A 9,233-nucleotide genomic window follows, 5' to 3' on the forward strand; every position below is an offset into this window, starting at 1 on the left:
GCAGTAATAATAATAATAATGATAACAATAAAGATGACAGTTACAATGATGATGATGATGATAACAAGAAATTAATAATAATAACAATGATTATATTTATAATGATAATAATGATAATAATCAGAAGATAAGAAATGAGACCAACACTTTTAACCAACCACCAGCAACACGGGTTAAAAACAAAAGAATCGCGATGCGGTCGGTGCGTCACTCACAAAAAAACTACCGAAACAAACGCAAAAACAAAAAAACAGATGATGATAATGATTTGAAGAAGTGTGGAAAAAAAAATGATAAAAGGTTTATAAAAAAATAAGATGGTGTAAAATAGAATTAAAGAGCAGGAGGGAAAAAAATATATATATTGTAGGGTTCGCGGAGCTAGGCGGTCATAACCCAGGGAAAGTCGTCTGAATTATATACGGGTCAGTGGGGGTGAGGGCGAAGAGGGGAGGTGGGAGAGAGGGAGAGGATGAGGGAGAGGGAGAGGAAGAAAGAAAGAGAGAGAGAGAGAGAGAGAGAGAGAGAGAGGAGAGAGAGAGAGAGAGAGAGAGAGAGAGAGGGGGGGGGAGAGGAAGAGGGAGAGGGAGATGGAGAGGGAGAGGGAGAGGGAGAGGGAGAAGGAGAGGAGAGGGAGAGGGAGAGGGAGAGGGAGAGGGAGAGGGAGAGAGAGATAGGAAGAGGAAGAGGAAGTGGAAAGGGAAGAGAGAAAGAGAGGGAAAGAGAGAGAGAGAGAGAAAGAGAAAGAGAGAGCGAGAGAGAGAGAGAGAGAGAGAGAGAGAGAGAGAGAGAGAGAGAGAGAGAGAGAGAGAGAGAGAGAGAGAGAGAGAGAGAGGTAATAAGTAATGAAAGGGAAATGTGAATTAAGATTCCAGATGTATAAACACACACACACACACACACACACACGTGTGCGTGTGTATACATATGATTATACATACATAACCACACATATACATACATACATAAATAGGATATGTATATATATACATATATACATACACATATATATATATACATATTTATTTAACAAAAAAACGAAAAGAGAAAGAAAGACAGAAAAAGAAAAGAGAGAGAGAAAGAAGAAGAAAAAAAAAAAACGTGTTTTAACCGTGTTCGATTCCCTGCAGTCAATTTTGCCCCTTTGCCCATTCAACCAAAGATTCGCCGAAGTTCATCTAATGACCTTGTTTACCGACACGTACCTTCGATTAATTGGCAACTTGGTAATTAATCAACACTGGCTTTTCATCGAGGCAAGATAACAACATTGCTCTCTGTACCAAGCCAAGGTCAGGAGGCACAAACGAACTCTGGGTCTTGGTTGCTATGGTGACGCGGATAATGATGGTAATTATGATTGTGATGTTATTAATGAGTGTTGTTAGTGATGATAATGATGGTGAACATGAAACTGTGTTGATACTTATGCTAATGACGATGATGACGATGTCAACGTGATAATAGTATTAATAATTATAAGTTTTGATAATGATAAAAGAATCATAATAATAAAAATAATTAAAATAATAATAACACCAACAACAATAACAATAACAATAATGATAATATTAACAACAACAATGATAATTAAAATAGTAATAATAATAATAACAAAAAAAAAAATGATAATGATAATATTAATAAGGATAACAATAAAGATATTGGTAAGGATAATTATAATATCAATATTGGTGTTAATGATTAATATGAAAAAATAATAATAGCAATATTAAGCACATCATCATCAACAACAACAACAACAACAACAACAACAACAACAACAACAACAACAACAACAATAACATCAATTATTATTGCTGTTGTTTTTCAAACTATGCTGATAATTCTGGCAATAATGACAGCTGTATTAGTGAAAACTATGATAATATAACTTCCCCAACAGCCACAATAACCACAACAATACTAATAGCAAAACAACAACAACAACAACAACAACAAAAAACGGTTCGGTCGGTTCGGTTGCGATGGCCGGGAATCGAACCCGGGTCAACTGCTTGGAAGGCAGCTATGCTCATCACTATACCACCATCGCTTCGTAGCTAAAAGGTATTTGAAGATTATATGTTGAAAAGGGATGATGATTATATTTGCAAGAATAATGATGAGGGTGATGGTGATGATGGTGATGATGGTGATGATGGTGATGATACCACCATCGCCTCTGCTGTACTGTTATTGAATTGGTTGTTAATATTATCTTTATTGGATAGCTTTTTTTTGCTCTTATTAGTCTATCTGTCTGTGTTAATTGTGATACTAATAAGTTTAATAAGTGATAATGATATTGGTGATGGTGACAAGGTTCATAGAATGATGGTGAGGGTGATGATGAATGGTATTAATGATGATAGTATTGCTAATAATGGTGGCTAAATTAGCTATAAATATGATAGTATTGACGATGGTGATAATGAGAAAGATATAGATAATGAAAGATAACAGCAATAATACTAGAAGTTATAAGAATGATGATGATAATGATAGCAATACTGATAATATTGATAATAATAATGATGATAATGATATCAATAATAATGATGATGATAATAATGATAATGATAATAGTAACAACGCTTCTGATAGTTAAATGTAATGATAATGATAACGATGATAATATAAATTATAATTTATTATCAATGATAATGATAATAATGATAGCAATGATGATAACAATAATAATGAGGATGATAGTAACAATAAAGGATAATGAATAATAATAATGTTAATGACAACAATAATTATAATAATAATAATGATAATAATAGTAATAATAATGATAATGATAATGATAATGATGATAATAGTAATAATAATATTGATAATAAAATAATGATAATAATAATAATAATATCAACAACAATAATAATAATAATAATAATAATAATAATAATAATAATATTAATAATAATAATGCTATTAATGATAACAATAAACATGATAAACTTAATAATCATAAACATGATAGTGATAATAATAATAATAATAATAATAATAATATGATTATTATTATTAGTGGTTTTAATAGTAATGACAATTGCAGTAATAATAATGATAATGATGATCATAGTAATGATAATAATAACAATAATGATAATAATAATAATAATAATAATGGTAATTATTATGATAACGAAAACAGTAATAAAAGTAATAATAATGATAATGGAATTAATGATATCGAATGATAATAACAAAAAAAAAGTTAAACAAAATGTATATATATAAATTGCGATGGCCGGGAATCTAACCCAGCAACAATGACAGTTGTATTAGTGAAAAGTATGATAATATAACTTCCTCAACAGCAACAATAACAACAACAACAATACAAATAAAAACAACAACAAAATACAAAAAAACAAACAACAACAACAATACTAATAGCAAAACAACAACAACAACAAGAAAAAACAGTTCGGTTCGGTTGCGATGGCCGGGAATCGAACCCGGGTCAACTGCTTGGAAGGCAGCTATGCTCACCACTATACCACCATCGCTTCGTAGCTAAAAGGTATTTGAAGATTATATGTTGAAAAGGGACGATGATAATACTTGCAAGAATAATGATGAGGGTGATGGTGATGATGATGATGGTGATGATGGTGATGATAGTGATGATACCACCATCGCTTCTACACTATACTTCGTAACTTGGTGGTTTAAATACTCTCTATCGGTTTCCCTTTGTCTCTTATCAGTCTGTCTGTCTGTTTGTCTGTGTGAAACGTGAGGCTAATCAGATAGTTTAATAAATGATAATGATATTGATGATGATGATAAGGTTCATATAATGATGGTGAGGGTGATGATGAAATGTATTAATGATGATAATATTGCTAATAATGGTGGCTATATTAAAAAAAATATGTATAATACTAGAATTTTTATGAAATGATGGTGATAATAATAGTAATAATAATGATAATAATAACATCAGTTATGATAGTAAAGAGTAATGAATATGACAATAACGATGAGGATATCAATAATAGTATTATAATAATTATAATGATCATAATGTTAATGATATCAAAGATAAAAATGATGATAAAAATGGTAATAATAGTAATGATAAAAATGATAATAATAATGAGACTGACAACAATAATGATGATAATAATGATAGCAATAAAAATAATAGTAATATTAATCATAACGATAAAGATAATGATAATAATGATAATAATAATAATAATAATAATAATAATAGTAATAATGATAATAAATAATAATGATAATATTAATAAATAATAATAATAATAATAATAATAATAATAATAGTATCAATAACAGTAATATCAACAACAACAATATTGATAACAGAAATGACAATAATGATACCTATAATAACGATAATAATAAAAATAACAATAATAATAACAGTGATAATAAAAACAAAAATAAAAACAATGATAATAAAAATAAAAAATACAATAACAACGATTACAACAATAACCTCCACGACTTATAACCACGATGCAAATGAATAATGAAAACAATTACGCCAACAATGCATTTGGCGAGCGATTCCCTCTCCCGACGCGGCTGCCCTGGCGTGTTGGCGATCTCAAAGAGGCCGACCGACCCTGAATACCTACTTACATGCCCTCAGGTCCAACGCCAATACCTTATATCACCTGGACCTAAGGGCTATAGGCAACCCACGAGTAAATTTTCATATCGTGGCGCGTCAGTCATGTTTTTTTTTTTTTTTTTTTTTTTTTCTTTTTTCTGCTAACAAGCGTCTGGGTAATTGGACGTTTTGAAAGTAAATTAATATTTCTTGAAAGATTGCACAAGCTTCCTTCATTTGGCAGAGAGGATGAGTATGGTAATGGTAAAGACGATATAAAATAATGATATTGATAAAAATAACTATCAATATTAAAGTTATTTTCATAAAAAAATGAAAATAATAACGATGATAATAACACCTGCTAATGATAATGATAATGGAACAGATGAATAATATTTTTTATTCAAATTTCGTACATGACTGGAAATGATTTCAATAGGAAATCAATCCAATTCAAAACTATTAGAGAATTCATTAAAAGAGAGAGAGAGAAAAAAAGAAAAAAGGCGAAAACAAAAACAAAAGACAATCGTCACCAGGTGGCAGCACGTAAGGGAAAAGCCAGCGTATTTATTCTTCTTTGACGCAACAACTTTCATCTCAGCCGTTTTATTTGTTTTTAATTACCTCGGAAACGGCTGGAGTAAATTGCTTATCTTCAGGATCAGGAGCGAGGGTGTCGAGTTTGCTTTGGTTTTCAGCATTTGTTCGTTTTATAAAGACGGAGCATGGAGATGGCAAATAGATATTTTATAATAAAACTGGAAAAAACATAAATATGTTTCACAAATTTTCAACATCCCCCCACAAAAAAAAAAAAAAAAAAAAAAATCAGCTTCGTATACAAATATTTCCCTTTCGTGTACAAATTACGTAAATATTTCTCCCTTCCTGTACAAATTAAGTAAATATTTTCCCGTTCGTGTACAAATATTTCCATTTCGTGTACAAATTACGTTAATATTTCCCCCTTCGTGTACAAATCACGTAAATATTTCCATATTCGTGTACAAATTAAGTGAATATTTTACAAATTACGTACATATTTCCCCCTTCGTGTACAAATTACGTAAATATTTCCCCCTCGTGTACAAATTAACTTAATATTTTCCCCTTCGTGTACAAATATTTCCCTTTCGTGTACAAATTACGTAAATATTTTCCCCTTCGTGTACAAATTACATAAATATTTCCCCCTTCGTGTACAAATTAAGTGAATATTTCCCCCTTCGTGTACAAATTACGTAAATATTTCCCCCTTCGTGTACAAATTACGTAAATATTTCCCCCTTCGTGTACAAATTACGTAAATATTTCCCCCTTCGTGTACAAATTACGTAATTCATCTACCTGACTCATAACTGCAAGATCACGGTCTCATCATGTCGACATACACGGCTACCTCGAACCCCGGCATCTGTAATTATCGTAAACACTTTAATCAATTACAGGCTTCTGTAAACAAGACAAACAACGTGGTTATCTTGATTATTATCTGAGTCAAAAAAAAAAAAAAAAAAAAAGAGAGAGAGAGAGAGAGAGAGTGGTAGGAGGGGGAGGTAGGTAAGAAAGGGTGATGGAGAGAGGGAGAGGAGGGAGAGGGAGAGGGAGAGGGAGAGGGAGAGGGAGAGGGAGAGGGAGAGGGAGAGGGAGAGGGAGAGGGAGAGGGAGAGGGAGAGGGAGAGGAGAGAGAGAGGAAGAGAGAGAGAGAGAGAGAGAGAGAGAGAGAGAGTGTGTGTGTATGTGTTTGTGTATGTGTGTGTGTGCGCATGTGTATGTGCGTATGTGTGCTTTGCGTGTGTGTATATGTATGTGTGTGTGTACGTGTGCACGTGTGTGAGACAAATAATAAACCATCCTCTTCGCCACAAAAAAAAAAAGAAAAGACACGACCACCCCTTGGCAACACCGATTACCGGAGGCGTAGCGTACAACATAATTTAATGATCAAAATAATGTCTGTAATTATTCTATCAGTCGGTGATCTCTCCACGCCTGTAGAGGTTGAAATATGGAAAGTAAAAAATAAAATAAAAGATAAAAATAGGCAACCACGATAATTGGCAGAGTGTGATTCGAGTGATAATGATGATAGTGTTGATAACGAGCCTATCATAATCACAGTCAAAGAAAAAGATAGAAAAGGTTAAGAATAAAAAAAAAAAAAAAGGTTAAGGGTATCATGAAAAAAAAAGTTCAGAATAAAAAAATGGGGTTAAGGCTATTAAGAAAAAAAAAAAAAAAGTTAAGAATAATGATAACATACGATAATAGACGCGTCATGTATTGCAAGGGAAATTATATATTGCAAACTTCGATACGTATTGCATCGAGATAATATCAGTGATTTCAATGGATCATAATAAGGATAAAAAAAAAAAAAAAAAAAAATTGATATTGCTAACAGTTATAACAATATATCTGTAGAAGATGGTATATGTACGCACGGTCGCACGTGTATGTGCTGCATTTAATATTATTATGGTTATTGTTTATTATATTACATTAGTATTATCATCATTATTATCATAATTATCATTGGTATAGTTGTTGGTATTATCTGTATTATTATGAGTTCTTACTATCGACCATTAATGTCTTTATCATTAAAATCTTCATGGCCACTTTCATTATATAATCATAACTTTAACTATTAACACTAATATTATTGTCCCTATTATTGATAGTGTAATACTCATTCATTCATCACCATCATCGTCACCACCACCACCACCCACATCAACACCGTCACCATCATCCTCATCATTAAATATTATCATCATCCCTTTTCAACATATAATCTTCAAATACCTTTTAGCTACGAAGCGATGGTGGTATAGTGGTGAGCATAGCTGCCTTCCAAGCAGTTGACCCGGGTTCGATTCCCGGCCATCGCAAAATGACTATAATTTTTTTTTTTTTTGTTTCTATTAGTATGGCTGTTGTTGTTATTGTTGCTGTTGAGGAAGTTATATTATCATAGTTTTCACTACTACAGCTGTTATTGTTGCTGGGTTCGATTCCCGGCCATCGCAAACTTATTATTGTTATTGTTATTTTTTTTTTTGGGGGGGGGGCTATTAGTATTGTTGTTGTTGTTGTTGTTATTGTTGCTCTTGAGGAAGTTATATTATCATACTTATCGCTAATATAGCTGTCACTATTGTCAGTACTATCAACATAGTTGAAAAGCAACAGCAATGATACTAGATATTATTATTATTACTGTTGTTTTGTTGTCGTTGTTGTTGTTATTATTATTATTATTATTATTATTATCATTGTTATTATGATAATGATGATGATGATGATGATGGTGATGATGATGATGATCTATCTGTCTACCAATCTATTTATCTATTTATCCATCCTTCAGTCAGTCTATCTGAGCATCTCTCTCTCTCTCTCTCTCTCTCTATCTATCTATCCATCTATCCATCCATCCATCTATCTACCTATCTACCTATCTATCAAACCATATATCTATCCTCTCCCCTCCCTGTCTAATCGCCTTGTGTACTCAATTTAATAGTCATAGTCATTACACCCCCCCCAAAAAAAGAAAAAAAGAAGAAAAAAAAAAAAAAAAAGGCTATTGATGCTTAATTAAGGACAATTGATTACACGTTATTGATGTCGATGATAACCCAATCGACTGATGTCCCCCCGGGCAATGAATAAATCTAGCAGCCCTAAATCGTCTTCGTCTATCTAACTATCTGTCTATTTATCTTTCTAACCGTCTATCTATCTATCTATCTGACCATTTGTCTATCCATCTATATATATGCATAACTAACCATTTATCTATCTATCCATCTATATATATACATAACTAAACATTGATCTATCTATCTATTCATCTAACCATCCATCCATCTATCTATCTATCTAATCATCCATCCGTCCATCTATCTATCTATCTATCTATCTATCTATATATCTATCCATTTATCTAACCATCCATCCATCCATCTATCTATCCATTCATCTAATCATCCATCCATCCATATATCTATCTATCTATATATATATATATCTATCAATTTATCTAACCATCCATCCATCCATCTATCTATCTTACCATCTATTATAGATTTGGTGCCTCTAATTACGGATTCAATATGTCATTTATATTTTTTGGTCTTAATGCTCTAAGCTAATGATGTCTCTGTACTTAAAATAACGGCGGTGGTTGTGGTGATGATGATGATCGTTGTGGTGGTGATGATGATGATGATGATAGTGGTGGTTGTGATGGTGATGGTGGCGGTGATGGTGTGTTGGGGGTGTGTTGAGGGTGGTTGTGGTGGTGATGGTGGTAGTGGTGGTTGTGGTGATGATGATGGTGGTGATGATGATGGTGGTGGGGATGCTGGTATTTGTGGTGGTGAAGGTGGTGGTGGTGATGACAGTGATGAGATGGTGATGATGAGGTTGGTGTTGAAGCTAAGGGTGAGGATGAGGAAGAGGATGGTGATGATAGGGAGGAAGAGAAAGAAGAATATGGCCAAAAATAGGTAAAGGAATTAACTATAATAGAAACGATAACATTACTCTTATCAGTATGATAATGTTAATCAAATAATGGTAGCAAGGCTAATGGTAGAATCAAACCGATAAAAGAATAATA

The 9,233-nt window shown here is 32.5% G+C and overlaps 3 non-coding genes across 3 annotated transcripts; 1 reads left to right on the forward strand and 2 right to left on the reverse strand.

Annotated features, from left to right (window-relative positions):
* Positions 1 to 1,984: 1,984 nt before the first annotated feature.
* Trnag-ucc lies at positions 1,985 to 2,056 on the reverse strand. The gene has a single exon. It is a non-coding gene; the product is annotated as a tRNA-Gly (tRNA).
* A 1,393-nt stretch (positions 2,057 to 3,449) lies between these two features.
* Positions 3,450 to 3,521, reverse strand: Trnag-ucc. The gene has a single exon. It is a non-coding gene; the product is annotated as a tRNA-Gly (tRNA).
* A 3,904-nt stretch (positions 3,522 to 7,425) lies between these two features.
* Trnag-ucc lies at positions 7,426 to 7,497 on the forward strand. The gene has a single exon. It is a non-coding gene; the product is annotated as a tRNA-Gly (tRNA).
* The last annotated feature ends 1,736 nt before the right edge of the window (positions 7,498 to 9,233 follow it).

The sequence above is a fragment of the Penaeus chinensis genome, chromosome 32, assembly GCF_019202785.1.
Source record: "Penaeus chinensis breed Huanghai No. 1 chromosome 32, ASM1920278v2, whole genome shotgun sequence".
Taxonomy (NCBI): domain Eukaryota; kingdom Metazoa; phylum Arthropoda; class Malacostraca; order Decapoda; family Penaeidae; genus Penaeus; species Penaeus chinensis.